This window comes from Pelodiscus sinensis, unplaced genomic scaffold, assembly GCF_049634645.1.
Source record: "Pelodiscus sinensis isolate JC-2024 unplaced genomic scaffold, ASM4963464v1 ctg76, whole genome shotgun sequence".
Lineage (NCBI taxonomy): Eukaryota > Metazoa > Chordata > Testudines > Trionychidae > Pelodiscus > Pelodiscus sinensis.
The window spans coordinates 104719-120549 of NW_027465891.1; the positions used below are offsets into that span (position 1 = coordinate 104719).

Here is a 15831-nt window from a genome sequence, read left to right on the forward strand (position 1 = left end):
GACGGCCGCCAGCTGCGTTGGCCCCACGGCAGAGGGAGAACCCAGCACTTGCCTGCCCCTCGGTGTGGCCATCAAGAGCCCAGCGTGGGCTGGCGCATCCCGCGGCCCTGGAGGATGGAGGTGCCTGGCACAAGCCTCAGAGCCGCCCCTGCGCCATCCCGGGCAGCCGCAGCACTGGGGGGGCCAGCGAGCCGCCCCACGGAGTCTGACGATGTCACAAACCGGCCCGGCCGGACCATTTCCAGCGGGGGGAGGGGCCCCCGCCCCCAGGCCTCGGTTGGTGCAGGCTGGCTCGGTGGGGCTAGTGGGTGTGATGGCGCGTTGGGGGTCCCCCGTCTCCTGCACCCCGAAATGGCACAAACAGACTGCACCAGCCGGTGGAATAGAGGAAGTTTATTGCCTCTCCAGGATACAGCACAGCACAAATGGAATCTGGTCACAGAGCTGGGCTAGGATGCCTCAGGCCCCCTTGAGATGGGGGAGACTGGGCCCCTAAACTCCAGCCCCTTTCCCTAGGCTGTCTCCTCCATGCTTCCAGACAGCAACTCACTAACCCTCTTCCAGCCCTGCCCCCCAGCCAGGGCAGCATCAACCTTCCTTTGTTCCTCTCCATGGGGGGTGTCTGGCCATACTCGTTTGCATAGTGACTCATCCTGTTTTGCTGGGTCGTGGTACCCACGGCAGCCAGTGGGGGTTACCCCAGAGCCAGCAGCATAGAAACCAGCCAGGTACCCCCACTACGTCACAGTTCTCCCCCCTCCGAGAGCGAACTGAGCAGGGTCACTCCGCTCGTGACCTAGGGAAGTTCGGGTCCTCTGCGTGGGAACCCGCCCCGGGGACATGGGTGCTCCCCTTGACTCGGGCCGGCCGTGGCAAGGCCCCACATGAGCTGGCTTCCCTCTGTCCACTCGCCGCCCCGCTCCAGGGCGACTGGCACAGGCCTGTCCTCGGGGGTCACACCCACCCTTCCGCTGGCCTTGATCTCTGGCCAGGGTCTCTCGGGCTGGGGCCATGAGCTCAGCGAGCCTTCTCTGGACAGCCAGGGCGGCTTCCACCCCCGAAGCTCCATCCAGGGAGGACTTCCCCTCCCATAACTCTCTCAGCAAGCCCAGAGGGTCTATCTGGGGTAGAGACCCCCAAGCCGCTTTCCTCCTGTCTTGGGCCTTCCCGCCCCTCTGGCAGGAGTCACAGGACCGGCAGTACCGCTGCACGGCTGTAAAGATTCCCGGCCAATAGAAGTGCTGGAGCAGCTTCAGCTGGGTGCTCCGGATCCCCCGGTGGCCCCCAATGGGGACATCGTGGGCCAAATACAGCAGCTTGAGGCGATACTTTCGGGGGACGACCAGCTGCCGCTGGACCCCCCATGCCCTCGCCTTCCTGGGGGGGAGCCACTCACGGAACAGGAGCCCACGCTCCCGCAGGAATCTCTCCTGGCCACCTCTCCCCCGGGGCTGAGCTGCACGGAGGCCAGCCTGGTCCCTCAGCCTCTGCAAGGAGGGGTCTGCCTGCACCTCAGCCTGGAATTCAGCTGCTGAGGCAGGGATCGGGCCCTGTCCCCCACCTTTGCCTAGGTCCGGAGTCCCAGCCTGGCTGGACCCCGTGTCCACTGGGATAGGACCCTGAGAACGCTGCCAGGAGTCCTTCCCTGGACCCACGTTGTCAGCCCCCCGTTGGCTCTGGCTCCGGGTGGTGACTAGAGCCCTCTGGGATTCATGGGGCCACTCCTCTAGGTCATTCCCCATCAGCACCTCGGTGGGCAAGTGCGGGTGCACCCCCACTTCCTTGAGGTCTTCCTTCGCCCCCCATTTCAGATGCACCCGGGCTACAGGCACCTTAAATGGGGACCCGTCTATGCCCTTCAGGGTCAGCTGCGCGTGGGGTAGTATCCGCTCTGGGGCCACTATGTCGGATCGGGCCAGAGTCACCTCCGCCCCTGTGACGGCGTGTTGGGGGTTCCCCGTCTCCTGCACCCCGAGATGTCACAAACAGACTGCACCAGCCGGTGGAATAGAGGAAGTTTATTGCCTCTCCAGGATACAGCACAGCACAGATGTAGTCTGGTCACAGAACTGGGCTAGGATGCCTCAGGCCCCCTTGAGTTGGGGGAGACTGGGCCCCTAAACTCCAGCTCCTCTCCCTAGGCTGTCTCCTCCATGCTCTCCCACAGTAACAACTAAATTCCCTTGCAGCCCTGCCCCCCAGTCCAGGGCAGCATTCACCTTCCTTTGTTCCTCTCCATGGGGGGTGTCTGGCCACTGGTTCGACAAGTTTGGCCTTATCTCTGCCTAGCGAGATTTTCCCTGCTGGGTCTTGCTCCAGACAGCAGGGGTCACCACAGCCCAGCAAGTACCCCCACTACGTCACAGTTCTCCCCCCTCCGAGAGCGAACTGAGCAGGGTCACTCCGCTCGTGACCTGGGGAAGTTCGGGCCCCTCGTTACGGGACAGCGCGTCGGCGATGATGTTTGCGCTCCCCTTGACGTGGATCACTTCCATGTCGTAGTCCTGCAGGAGCAGGCTCCACCGCAGCAGCTTGGCGTTCGTCCCTTTCATCTGGTGCAGCCAGGTCAGGGGGCAGTGGTCGGTGAACACCGTGAAACGCCGGCCAAACAGGTACGGCTGCAGCTTTTGCAGGGCCCACACCATGGCCAGGCACTCCCTCTCTACGGTCGCGTAGCTCCGCTCCCGGGGCAGCAGCTTCCTGCTCAGGTACACGATGGGGTGACGTTCCCCTTTCTCGTCCGCCTGCATCAGCACCGCCCCCAGCCCGGTGTCCGAGGCGTCAGTAAACACAATAAAGGGCTTGTCAAAGTCTGGGTTTACCAACACTGGAGCCTTGGCCAGGGCTTCCTTCAGTGCACAGAGAGCCCTCTGGCACTGCTCCGTCCAGACCACCCTGTCGGGCCTCCCCTTCCTGCACAGCTCTGTGATCGGGGCAGCGATGGAGCTGAAGTTGGGCACAAACCTCCGGTAGTACCCCGCCATCCCAATGAAAGCCTGGACCTGCTTCTTGGTCTGGGGCACAGGCCAGTCCCGGATGGCCTCCACTTTGGCCGGCTCTGGCTTCAAGCAGCCGCTCCCCACCTTATGGCCCAGGTAGGACACTTCGGCCATTCCAACCTTGCACTTCCCAGCCTTTACGGTCAGCCCAGCCTCCCTCAGCCGATCCAGTACCTGGCTGACCTGGGCCACGTGGTCCTCCCAGGACTGGCTGAAGACGCAGATGTCATCGATGTACGCTAGGGCACAGTTCTCCATTCCCCTCAGCAGCTGGTCCACCAGGCGCTGGAAGGTGGCCGGCGCCCCTTTGAGGCCAAAGGGTAGGACCAGGAACTCATAGAGCCCCAGCGGCGTGATGAAAGCCGATTTCAGTCTGGCCTCCTGGTCTAGCGGCACCTGCCAGTAGCCCTTGGTGAGGTCCAGGGTGGTGAGATAGCGAGCTCCCCCCAGCTTGTCCAGGAGCTCGTCGGGCCTTGGCATCGGGTAGGCGTCGGACACCGTGATGGCGTTGAGCTTCCGGTAGTCCACGCAGAACCGGATCGACCCGTCCTTCTTGGGAACCAGCACCACGGGAGAGGCCCAGGGGCTGGAGGACGGCTGGATCACCCCCAGGGCCAACATGTCCTGGACCTCTCTCTCCAGGTCCTGGGCTGTTTTCCCTGTGACTCTGAATGGGGAGCAGCGCACCGGGGGGTGAGTGCCCGTCTGCACCCGGTGGACAGCCAGGTTGGTAAGACCCGGCTTGTTGGAGAACAGCTGCTGGTGGGAGCGCAGCACCTCCCGGATCTCGGCCTGCTGGGCCGGGGTGAGCTGGTCCGAGAGGGAAATTGACTCCAGTGAAGAGTCCTCTCCGGTCCCAGGGAACAGGCCCACCAGGGGGTCCTCCCCCTGCTCCTCCCAGGGCTTACACACGGCCAGCACCAAGTTCTCCCTGTCCCAGTACGGCTTCATCATGTTAACATGATATACCCGCTGGCCGCGCGTCCGGCCCGTCAGCTCCACCACGTAGTTCACCTCGTTCAGCTGCTTAACCACCTTGAAGGGGCCGTCCCAGGCGGCTTGCAGCTTGTTCTTCCGCACGGGGATCAGGACCATCACCTGGTCCCCGGTAGCGTAGGCGCGGGCCCGTGCATTGCGGTCGTACCAGACCTTCTGCTTCCTCTGGGCCCTGCTCAGGTTCTCTCTGGCCAGGCCCATGAGCTCGGCAAGTCTTTCCCGGAATGTCAGGACGTATTCCACGACCGGCTCACCCTCCGGGGAGACCTTCCCCTCCCACTCGTCTTTCAATAAGTCCAGGGGGCCCCTCACTCGCCTCCCATATAACAGCTCGAACGGCGAGAACCCCGTGGACTCCTGGGGCACTTCCCTGTACGCAAACAGCAGGTGGGGTAGGTACTTGTCCCAGTCCTGCGGGTGTTTGTGCATAAAGGTCCGTAGCATCTGCTTCAGAGTCCCATTGAACCTCTCCACCAACCCGTTGGTCTGGGGGTGATACGCCGAGGCCCAGGTGTGTTGCACCCCACTCTTCTCCCACAAGCACCGGAGCAGGGCCGACATGAAGTTGGATCCCTGGTCCGTGAGAACCTCCTGGGGAAACCCCACCCTGCTGAAAATGGTCAGCAGGGCATCTGCCACCGTGTCTGCCTCGATGGAGGGCAGGACCACGGCCTCGGGGTAGCGGGTGGCAAAGTCCACCACCACCAGGATGTATTTCTTCCCTGTCCGGGTCGCTCTGCTGAAGGGCCCCACAATATCCATCGCCACCTTCTGGAAAGGCTCCTCTATGATGGGCAGGGGTCTCAATGCAGCTTTCCTCCTGTCTTGGGCCTTCCCCACTCGTTGGCAGGAGTCGCAGGACCGGCAGTACCGCTGGACAGCTGCAAACATCCCCGGCCAGTAGAAGTTTTGGAGCAGCCTCAGCCGCGTGCGCCGGATCCCCTGGTGTCCCGAGAACGGGATGTCATGGGCCAGGTGTAGCAGCTTGCGGCGATACCTTTGGGGAACCACCAGCTGCCGCTGGAGCCCCCACTTGCCTACCGTCCCGGGGGAAAGCCATTCCCAGTACAGAAATCCCCTCTCCCACCGGAACTTCTCCTGGCAATCTCCTCCTAGGGGTTGAGCGGCACCCAGGTCAGCCCGGTCCCTCAGGGCCTGCAAGGAGGGATCTGCCCGCACCTCCGCCTGGAATTCAGCGGCTGGGGCTGGGACAGGGCCGTGGTTCCCCCCACTGCCTAGGTCCAACTCTAGGTCTGCTGGGACGGGGCCCTGGGCCCCCTGTTGGGGAACCTCCTCGAGTTCCGGGCCGCAAGCCCCTCGCTTGCTCTGGCTACGGGTGGTGACCAGCGTCCTGTGGGGTCCGTCTGGCCACTCCTCTAGGTCACTCCCCATTAGCACGTCGGTGGGCAAGTGCGGGTGCACCCCCACTTCCTTGGGGCCCTCCTTGGCCTCCCATTTCAGATGCACCCTGGCTACAGGTACCTCAAAGGGGGTGCCGCCTATGCCCCTCAGTGTCAGCTGAGTGTCGGGTAGCATACGGTCTGGGGCCACTATGTCGGGTCGGGCCAGTGTCACCTCCGCCCCCGTGTCCCAGAAACCCGTCACCTTCCTGCCGTCCACCTCCAGGGGTACGAGGCACTCGCTCCGCAGGGGCCGCCCCGCCCCCACCCGGTGCACGGATAAATCTGTCTCCCGAGGGTCAGACCTCCCAGGGGAGGTGCACTGAGCATCCTTCCCCTCTCTCTGAGCTGAGGTTTGCCGGCCAGCCCCTGCCACTGGGGCAGCCTGCCCTTCCTCCCGCCCCAGCCAGTTAACCCTGGAACGTCCCAGGTCATGGGACCTGTTCTTGCGCCTGGTGCATTGAGCCCTCTTGTGGCCTCGTTGCCCACAGCGATGGCAAGTTAGGTTCTGTGGGCCCATTCGGGTCGGCTCTGCCCGGGCCCTGGCTGGTTTTCTGGGGTATCGACGACTGGTCCTGGTCCCTGGGGCTCGCCTCGGAGGTGTCTCTCTCCGTTGCTCCGCCGAGAACCGGTCTCTGCGCGATTCTCTTTCTCTCCGGGACTCCCGTTCACACCCGGACCGGCTCTCCGTGAACTCATCCGCCAGTCTCCCGGCCTCCTGGGGGTTCTCTGGTCTCCGGTCCTTGAGCCACAGCCTCAGTTTGGGTGGGCACGCTTCATAGAACTGCTCCATCATGACCAGCTTGAGCAGCTTCTCTGCGGTCTGGGCTCCGACTCCCGAGACCCACTTGCGGCAGTATTGCGCCAGGCGGGAGGCCAGGTCCACATAGGTCTCCCGTGGCCCTTTCTGTACCCCCCGGAACTTCTTCCTATACATCTCGGGGGTCAGCCCGAACTTGTGCAGCAGGGCCTCCTTGACTCGGTTGTAATCCCCTGGCTGTAGGTCCTCCAGCTGACTGAGCACTCCGGCCGCCTCCTGGTTCAGTGCGGGGACGAGCTCCTGCAGCCAGTCAGCTGGGGGGACCTGTTGCAGCCCACAGGCCCTCTCAAAGGAGCTGAGGAACCCGTCTATGTCGCCCACGTCCTTCAATTGGGCCACCATGAGCCTCTCCAAGCGCCTGGCATCCCCGGGACTCTGGGGCCCATCCACTCTTGGCGCAGCCGGGGCCCCGCAGGTTCTCCGCTCTGCCATGGCCAGCTCATGCTGTCGCTGCCTCTCTCGGTCCTGGCGCTCCTTCTCTCGGTCCTGTACTTCCAATTCCTTCATCCGCAGCTGGATCTCCAGCCGCCGCAGCTCCGCTGGGCTGGCCCCTGCCCTAGATGGGCTACGGCTTGCAGGCCTCCCGGGAGACGCTGTCTCATCTCTCCGGTGGGTCCCAGCGCTCCTCCCCCTCTCTGAGCCTGACACACTCTCAGGGGGGGTCTGGCTGCTTCCCCTGGGGACAAGATCCTGGCCCCGTGGCTGGTCATTCTCTTCCAGCTGGGTAATCAGCTGGGCCTTGGTTGCTTTCCGCACCGGCAAGCCCCTCTCTCTGCACAGCCCCACCAGCTCTGCCTTCAAGAGTCGGGCGTAGGCCATCTGCCCGCTGGGCCCCTCGGTGCAGACTCACCAGTCTAGTGCTGCAGCGCCCCACGATTCCCAGGAACCGCTTCGCTCTGTCTCCAGCACGCCTGGCTCCAGGGCTCTTGCTTCTACAGCGCCTTGTCGCTCACCGCTGGGAGCTCCATCCACGGGGTGCAGTGCATCCCACTTCTGACACCAGTGTGACGGCGTGTTGGGGGTTCCCCGTCTCCTGCACCCCGAGATGTCACAAACAGACTGCACCAGCCAGTGGAATAGAGGAAGTTTATTGCCTCTCCAGGATACAGCACAGCACAGATGTAGTCTGGTCACAGAACTGGGCTAGGATGCCTCAGGCCCCCTTGAGTTGGGGGGAGACTGGGCCCCTAAACTCCAGCTCCTCTCCCTAGGCTGTCTCCTCCATGCTCTCCCACAGTAACAACTAAATTCCCTTCCAGCCCTGCCCCCCAGTCCAGGGCAGCATTCACCTTCCTTTGTTCCTCTCCATGGGGGGTGTCTGGCCACTGGTTCGACAAGTTTGGCCTTATCTCTGCCTAGCGAGATTTTCCCTGCTGGGTCTTGCTCCAGACAGCAGGGGTCACCACAGCCCAGCAAGTACCCCCACTACGTCACAGCCCCCCAGAAGCCCGTCACCTTCCTACCATCCACCTCCAGGGGTATGAGGCACTCGCTCCGCAGGGGCCGTCCTGCCCCCACCCGGTACACAGAGAAATCCGCCTCCTGAGACCTCCCAGGGGAGGTGCACTGAGCATCCTTCCCCTCTCTCTGAGCTGAGGTTTGCCTGCCAGCCCCTGCCTCTGGGGCAGCCTGCCCTTCCTCCCGCCCCAGCCAGTTAACCCTGGAAAGTCCCCGGTCCTGGGACCTGGTGCACTGAGCCCTCTTGTGGCCTTTTTGCCCACAGCGCTGGCAAGTTAGGCTTTGGGCTGTCTCTGTCCAGGCCCTGGCTGGTTCTCTGGGGCACAGACGATCTGTTCCTTGGTCTCGCCCCGTAGTTGACTCCCTCCGTCGCTCAGCCGAGATCCGGTCTCTGCGCGGTTCCCTTTCTCTCCGGGACTCCCGTTCACACCCGGATCGGCTCTCCGTGAACTCATCCGCCAGTCTCCCGGCCTCCTGGGGGGTCTCTGGTCTCCGGTCCTTGAGCCACAGCCTCAGTTTGGGTGGGCACGCTTCATAAAACTGCTCCATCATGAACAGCTTGAGCAGCTCCTCTGCGGTCTGGGCTCCGACTCCAGACACCCACTTGTGGCCGTATTGCGCCAGGCGGGAGGCCAGATCCACATAGGTCTCCTGTGGCTCCTTCTGCACCCCCCGGAACCTCTTCCTGTACATCTCGGGGGTCAGCCCGAACTTGTGCAGCAGGGCCTCCTTGACTCAGTTGTAATCCCCTGGCTGTAGGTCCTCCAGCTGGCTGAGCACTCCGGCCGCCTCCTGGTTCAGTGCGGGGACGAGCTCCTGCAGCCAGTCAGCTGGGGGGACCTGTTGCAGTCCACAGGCCCTCTCAAAGGCACTGAGGAACCCGTCTATGTCGCCCATGTCCTTCAATTGGGCCACCACGAGCCTCTCCAAGCATCTGGCAGTCCTGGGACCTTGGGGCCCATCCGCACTTGGCGCAGCCGGTGCCCCGCCGGTTCTCCGCTCTGCCATGGCCAGCTCATGCTGTCGCTGCCTCTCTCGATCTTGGCGCTCCTCCTCTCGGTCCTGGCGGTCCTTCTCTCGGTCCTGGCGGTCCTTCTCTCGGTCCTCTACTTCCAATTCCCTGATCCGCAGCTGGATCTCCAGCTGCCGCAGCTCCGCTGGGCTGGCCCCTGCCCTAGATGGGCTACGGCTTGCAGGCCTCCCGGGAGACGCTGTCTCATCTCTCCGGTGGGTTCCAGCGCTCCTCCCCCTCTCTGAGCCTGACACACTCTCAGGGGAGGTCTGGCTGCTTCCCCTGGGGACAAGATCCTGGCCCTGTGGCTGGTCATTCTCTTCCAGCTGGGCAATCAGCTGGGCCTTGGTTGCTTTCTGCACAGGCAAGCCCCTCTCTCTGCACAGCCCCACCAGCTCTGCCTTCAAGAGTCGGGCGTAGGCCATCTGCCCGCTGGGCCCCTCGGTGCAGACTCACCAGTCTAGTGCTGCAGCGCCCCACGATTCCCAGGAACCGCTTCGCTCTGTCTCCAGCACGCCTGGCTCCAGGGCTCTTGCTTCTACTGCGCCTTGTCGCTTGCCGCTGGGAGCTTCATCCACGGGGTGCAGTGCATCCCACTTCTGACACCAGTGTGACGGCGCGTTGGGGGTCCCCCGTCTCCTGCACCCTGAAATGGCACAAACAGACTCCACCAGCCAGTGGAATAGAGGAAGTTTATTGCCTCTCCAGGATACAGCACAGCACAAATGGAATCTGGTCACAGAGCTGGGCTAGGATGCCTCAGGCCCCCTTGAGATGGGGGAGACTGGGCCCCTAAACTCCAGTCCCTTTCCCTAGGCTGTCTCCTCCATGCTTCCAGCCAGCAACTCACTAACCCTCTTCCAGCCCTGCCCCCCAGCCAGGGCAGCATCCACCTTCCTTTGTTCCTCTCCATGGGGGGTGTCTGGCCACTGGTTTGCATAGTGACTCATCCTGTTTTGCTGGGTCGTGGTACTCACGGCAGCCAGTGGGGGTTACCCCAGAGCCAGCAGCATAGAAACCAGCCAGGTACCCCCACTACGTCACAGTGGGGCTGTGCCCTGGGGAGAGGGGCAGCCCGCAGGGAGCAGCGCTGGGCTGGTGGAGGGGGCGGGATGCTGGGGGTGGCGAGGGGCAGGGGGCAGCCCGGTGTCCTGGCTTTGCCAGGCCCTGGTCACAGGGGAGCGGGCAGCGCGGTACCCAGCCTCCCCATGGGGCCAGTGGAGAGCAGGCTGGGCTTGGGCAGCCAGGCAGCCGGCGGAGTGAAACCCTTACGCATGGGGCGGGGCGGATACGGAGCCCGATGCCTCTGCGCCGGGCGGGCGGCTGCAGGGACCTGCCAGGGGTGCCCGCTCTGGCCCCCGGGCCTCGCTGGAGGGTGCATGGCTGTGGGGTGCCGGCGCTGGCCCTAGGCACGTAGCAGGGCTGGGGGGGGTGGCATGCTGGCCCCTGGGCCTCGCTGGAGGGTGCATGGCTGGGGGGTGCCGGCGCTGGCCCTGGGCCCGTGGCAGGGCTGGGAGGGGTGGCATGCTGGCCCCTGGGCCTCGCTGGAGGGTGCATGGCTGGGGGGTGCCGGCGCTGGCCCTAGGCACGTAGCAGGGTTGGGGGGGGGGGGTGGCATGCTGGCCCCTGGGCCTCGCTGGAGGGTGCATGGCTGGGGGGTGCCGGCACTGGGCCTAGGCACGTGGCAGGGCTGGGGGGGGGTGGCATGCTGGCCCCCGGGCCTCGCTGGAGGGTGCATGGCTGGGGGGTGCCGGCACTGGGCCTAGGCACGTGGCAGGGTTGGGGGGGGGGTGGCATGCTGGCCCCTGGGCCTCGCTGGAGGGTGCATGGCTGGGGGGTGCTGGCGCTGGCCCTGGGCCTGTGGCAGGGCTGGGAGGGGTGGCATGCTGGCCCCTGGGCCTCGCTGGAGGGTGCATGGATGGGGGGTGCCGGTGCTGGCCCTGGGCACGTGGCAGGGCTGGGAGGGGGGGTGGCATGCTGGCCCCGCGGCGCTCAGCCCCACCGCCCACGTAAAACGAATTTAAAAAATATGAAAGGTCAAAGTCAATATGCTGAAATCACAAAGCTCTGTGTGCACTTAGAGGGGGGGGGGGGTGTGTGCATAGAGCTCCGTGTGCTGGTGTGTGTGTGTATGGAGAGCTCGGTGTGCTTCTCCATGCAGGTGTGTGTGTGTGTGTGTGTGTGTGTGTGTGTGTGTGTGTGTGTGTGTGTGTGTAGTGCTCTGTGTGCGTGTGTGTGTGATACTGCATGTGCCACAGCTGGGCAGAACTGTGGGGCTGTCAGGTTTGCGAGAGGATTTAGAGATATGGGGCAGGGAGCCCCCCGCAATGGGGTGGGCTGGGTGGGGTGGGGCTGGCCAGGCAGCGGCACGTGGGGGAGCCGTCTCTGCCCCGCTGTGACACCAGGCAGGGAGCAGGGCTGGCGCTAGGCTTGCCAGGTGTCCGGTTTTGAACCGGACCGTTCAGTGTTTGAGCTTTCTGTCCGGGAAACAAACGGAGAAAATATCACTGTCCGGTATTTTCGAATTAAGTTAGTTTTCTTATTAGCATGAGTATCAGACGCAGTTGCGTCCTGCGCGAGCGTGTCCACCAGCCAGGCCGACTATGCAGTGACGATGGAATCCCCAGGCCGGACTCACCCGGGACCGTGCGTGGGACGGGCAGCACCCCAGGAACTGCATGCGCCTGGGTCAGCCCCCCTCCTCATCAGCTGGTTCCCCCCCAGCCAGCCCCGCTCCCCCCCGACACCCTCCCCCCTGCTTCCCACCCGCCAGTCCCCCCCCGATCTCCCCCAGCCAGCCCCACTCCCCCCAACCCCCTCCCAGCTAGCCCCGCTCCCCCGGACACCCTCCCCCCTGCTTCCCACCCGCCAGTCCCCCCCCGATCTCCCCCAGCCAGCCCCACTCCCCCCAACCCCCTCCCAGCTAGCCCCGCTCCCCCCGACACCCTCCCCCCTGCTTCCCACCCGCCAGTCCCCTCCCCCCGATCACCCCCAGCCAGCCCCACTCCCCCCAACCCCCTCCCAGCCAGCCCCGCTCCCCCGGACACCCTCCCCCCTGCTTCCCACCCGCCAGTCCCCCCCCGATCTCCCCCAGCCAGCCCCGCTCCCCCCGACACCCTCCCCCCTGCTTCCCACCCGCCAGTCCCCCCCCGATCTCCCCCAGCCAGCCCCACTCCCCCCAACCCCCTCCCAGCTAGCCCCGCTCCCCCGGACACCCTCCCCCCTGCTTCCCACCCGCCAGTCCCCCTCCCCCCGATCTCCCCCAGCTAGCCCCACTCCCCCCCAACCCCTTCCCGGCCAGCCCTGCTTCCCACCCACCGGTCCCCCCAACCCCTCCCAATCAGCCCCACTCCCCCCAACCCTTCCCCTCCCAGCTGGTCCCCAGCCCCCTCCCGTTCTGAGATCACGTGTGTCTGGTTTTGTTGAAAGCCATCTGGTAACCCCAGCTGGTGCCGCCGCCTGAGGGGGGAACCTGCCCCCCCCCCCGTGTCCCGCCTGCCTCAGGTGCTCTGGCCCCACCCCCTTGGCATGGGGCCTACCCCCCTCTGTCCCAGGGGGCTCCAGGTAGGTTCCGTGTCAGTGGGAGTGCAGTGAGCTGGGGGGAGGATGGAGAGCGAGCAACGGAGGGAGGGTCAAGAAAGGGGCGGGGCCTCCGGAGAAGGGCGTGGCCTCAGGGGTGGGGGCGTGGCTAAGCAGCTGGAGGCTGTTTCCTTCTCAGGTGGCCAGCCCCAGGTGCCAGGAAGACCCGCCTGCCCCTCCCTGAGCCTGCAAGGGCAGGGCCCGGCTGGGAGCGCCCGGGAGAGCGAGTGTGGAACCCGGGCCTGGGGGTCATGGGCCCCTGGGTAGGACGGAGCCAAGTCCGGGCGGGTCACCCTGCCAGGGAGCCGCTGCCTGCGCTGATGGAGCCATGGGGCCCTGCTGGTGCTGGGAGCCGGGGCAGGAGGGAGCAGGGCGGGGAGAGGAGCCGGGCCGGGCCACAGCCAGCAGAGCGCCCAGCCAGTCCCTGTGTGGTCCCCCGCACGGGCTGCGCCCCCAGGCTCCTGGCACCGGGGCTCTGCCGCCGAGGGAGCCGCTGCCATAGCACAAGCGCCGTTCCCACGGAGGCGGCTGCCCTGGGGCGGGAGCGAGGGGCGCAGGGCTCCGTGGGCGAGGATCCCGCCTGGGCGCTGAGCCATGGGGCCTGGCTCCGAAAGCTTTCACCTGCCACAGCCCTGGCCTGCCTGGGCCGGGTCCTCACTGCCGGGGGCTCGGCCTGGCCTGCCCGGGGGCGTGGAAAGGGCTAGCGACAGGGCCTCCCCCCCATTCCCATGCGCCCTGCTCTGGGGGTTGGCGTCGCGGAGCTTGGGTGAGTCTCGGCTCGTGTGCCTGCCCGCCCCCGCAGCGCAGGACCCGCCGTGCCCCCGGGCCTGCCCCTCCCGCCCGCGCGAGCGAGCGAACACAAGGCGCCGGAGCCGTGTCACTGTGGGCGGCTGTATTGAGCCGGGGCTGGCCGGCCCGGGCAGGGGATCAGGGCCCGCAGCCTGGGCAGGCCGAGGCAGAGGAGCGAGGCTGCCAGGACGGAGGTGGAGAAGACCAGCAAGGTGGGCAGCAGGCGGGCGAAGGTGCCGAGCGCCTCGCCCAGCACGGGGGCCATGGGGCCGAAGAGCAGGAGCCCGGCGGGGGCCCGGACGGTGGCCTCAAGGATCCCGGCGCAGGACAGGCACTGGCCGAGCGCCAGGAAGAGCGTGAGCTGCAGGAGCCAGTGGAGGGCGGCGCCGGCGTCCCACCCGCACGTGCCGCGGGCTGCAGCATCTCCCGCCGGGCTGGAGCGCTCGCCCTGCAGGGGACAGGAGAGCCGTGGGAGGGGGCCCGGGGACAGCGCCCCCTCCTCGCCCAGTGCACCCTACGCAGCCAGGGGCAGCCCAGCCCCCGCCAGCCTGGGCCAAGCCCCTCACCCGCCCGGGCCCTTCATGGCACCCCCCTGCCCCGGTGCCTCTGGCTCCACAGCAGGGCCTGGCGCAGCCCCGGGGAGAGCCCGGCCGTCTGGGGGAGGGGGGCAGGATTCGGGGCAGGGGCAGTGCAGGGGGGATGGGGGCAGCGGCCCTGGGGCAGTGCAGGGGGCACATGCAGATCCCCATGGAGTGGGGTGAAGGGGGGGCCAAGGTCTGGGGGGGAAGGGCAATCTGAGGCAATGGGCACAGGCTCCGGGGTGACAGGTGCAGGATCTGGGGGTGCAGTGGGGGGCAGGATCATGGAGGGGAGAGCAGAGATGGGGCAGGGTCTGGGGGAGGGGTGGGTGCAGGGTCTGGCGGATCAGTGGGTGGATGGCGCAGGTCGGGGGAGGGACGGAGGGGAGGGGTAGGAACCGGGGGGCAGAGGGAGGGGATGGCGCAGGTCGGGGGAGGGACGGAGGGGAGGGGTAGGAACCGGGGGGCAGAGGGAGGGGATGGCGCAGGTTGGGGGGAGGGGTGGAGGGGAGGAGTAGGAACCGGGGGGAGAGGGAGAGGATGGCGCAGGTTGGGGGGAGGGACGGAGGGGAGGGGTAGGAACCGGGGGGCAGAGGGAGGGGATGGCGCAGGTTGGGGGGAGGGACGGAGGGGAGGGGTAGGAACCGGGGGGCAGAGGGAGGGGATGGCGCAGGTTGGGGGGAGGGACGGAGGGGAGGGGTAGGAACCGGGGGGCAGAGGGAGGGGATGGCGCAGGTTGGGGGGAGGGACGGAGGGGAGGGGTAGGAACCGGGGGGAGAGGGAGGGGATGGCGCAGGTTGGGGGGAGGGGTAGGAACCGGGGGGCAGAGGGAGGGGGTGCGCAGGGTTTTCCCCAGCAGGAGACAGGAGGAGCGGGGGGAGGTTTCCCAGGAACCGGTTCCCAACTCACCCCGGGGGAGATGGGGCTGAGCTCCCCCTGCCCCCAGGGCCCCGGGCCCCTCAGGCGTGTGCTGGGAGCAGCCTCCACCAGCTCCAGGCCTGCCTCTTCTCCAGCCACCGAGCGGCCCTGGGACAGGACCAGGCTGCCTCTGCGGTCGGGCTGCCCCTGGCGACCGCGCCCCCCGGAACCCGCGCCCCGGCTCTGAGCCGCCAGCCCCATTGTGACACGGAGCAGAGCCCCCGATGTCATAGAGCCGGCCGGGTGCCCTCCCCGCGGGTCGGCTGGGGCGCTGCCCTGGGCCCGGCGGGGGGCGGCGGGGGGCTGTCCTCCCAGCACAGCCCAGGGGGATGGCGGGGCGAGGGGACCCCGAGGCTGTTGGCCGCTAGGAGCTCAGCACGTCCCCGGCTGTCCTGTGTGGGGGCTGACTGAATCGGTCTCCCCCGGCCGTGGGGCTGCACACCAGCCCTGCCAGGCCCTCGCATGGGCACTCCCCAAGCCGCGGCACCTCGGCCCTGGACTGAGCCATAGGGCCGGGCTGGGCCCCCTGGGAGCAGGGTGTGACCCGGAGACACCTTTCCACCCCAGGCAGGAGGTGAGTGAGTCTGGCTGGCTTGGGGGTAGGGTGGGGGGCAGGGCGCTGGCTCTGGGCCCCTCCCCCCAGGATGGGCGGCACTGGCTGCCCCTGTCCCTGTGCTGCCCAGTCTGGGCCACACTGGGTCCCTGGGGACCAATGAGCCCCCCTGCACTCCATCTGGCTCCGGGTGGTGGGGGCCCCCCCTCGGTGACACCCCTGCCTGGCTTTGGTGGGGGTCGATGTCATGGTTCTCCTCGCTCCATGGCCCCTTCCGGGGGAGCAGTTGCCCTGGGGTCTCCTAACTAACTCCGGTGGTGCCACAGCCCCTGCCCTGGGGGGGGCTCTGGCTGACAGAATTCTGTGTTGGAAATCCTGCAGCAGTGAGTTCCGCAGGTGTGTGGCTCTTCCCCTCCCTCTGAGTTCAATATACCCGCCCTGACTTTCCAAGAAGAAGCAGCACCTGGGCAGGATGAGGAAGGGGCAGGAGGAGGCAGCTGCAGCCCGAGAGGCTATGGAGAGCCGCCAGGAGCAGCAGGGTGGCCAGGCCCATTCAGAGCTGGCCCAGCCGTCTGTGGGGAGGAGACTGTCCCTGTCGGCGGGACCCATCCCCACTCCTTGGGCCAGCCTGGGATCAGGGGCCTCTGAAGCATCCCTCTGTCGCCGCAAGGAAGCGAGACACAGCGGGGTCAGAGCGCCGTGGACAGGCCCTGCGCCCACCCCTGGCGG

At 66.6% G+C, this 15831-nt stretch overlaps 1 long non-coding RNA gene across 1 annotated transcript; it reads right to left on the minus strand.

Annotated features, from left to right (window-relative positions):
• Nucleotides 1–13141: 13141 nt before the first annotated feature.
• LOC142824311 (uncharacterized) lies at nucleotides 13142–14697 on the minus strand. Its single transcript, XR_012899232.1, has 2 exons — nucleotides 14541–14697; nucleotides 13142–13501 (listed from the first exon to the last, which is right to left on the minus strand). It is a non-coding gene; the product is annotated as an uncharacterized LOC142824311 (long non-coding RNA).
• Between the last annotated feature and the right edge of the window lie 1134 nt (nucleotides 14698–15831).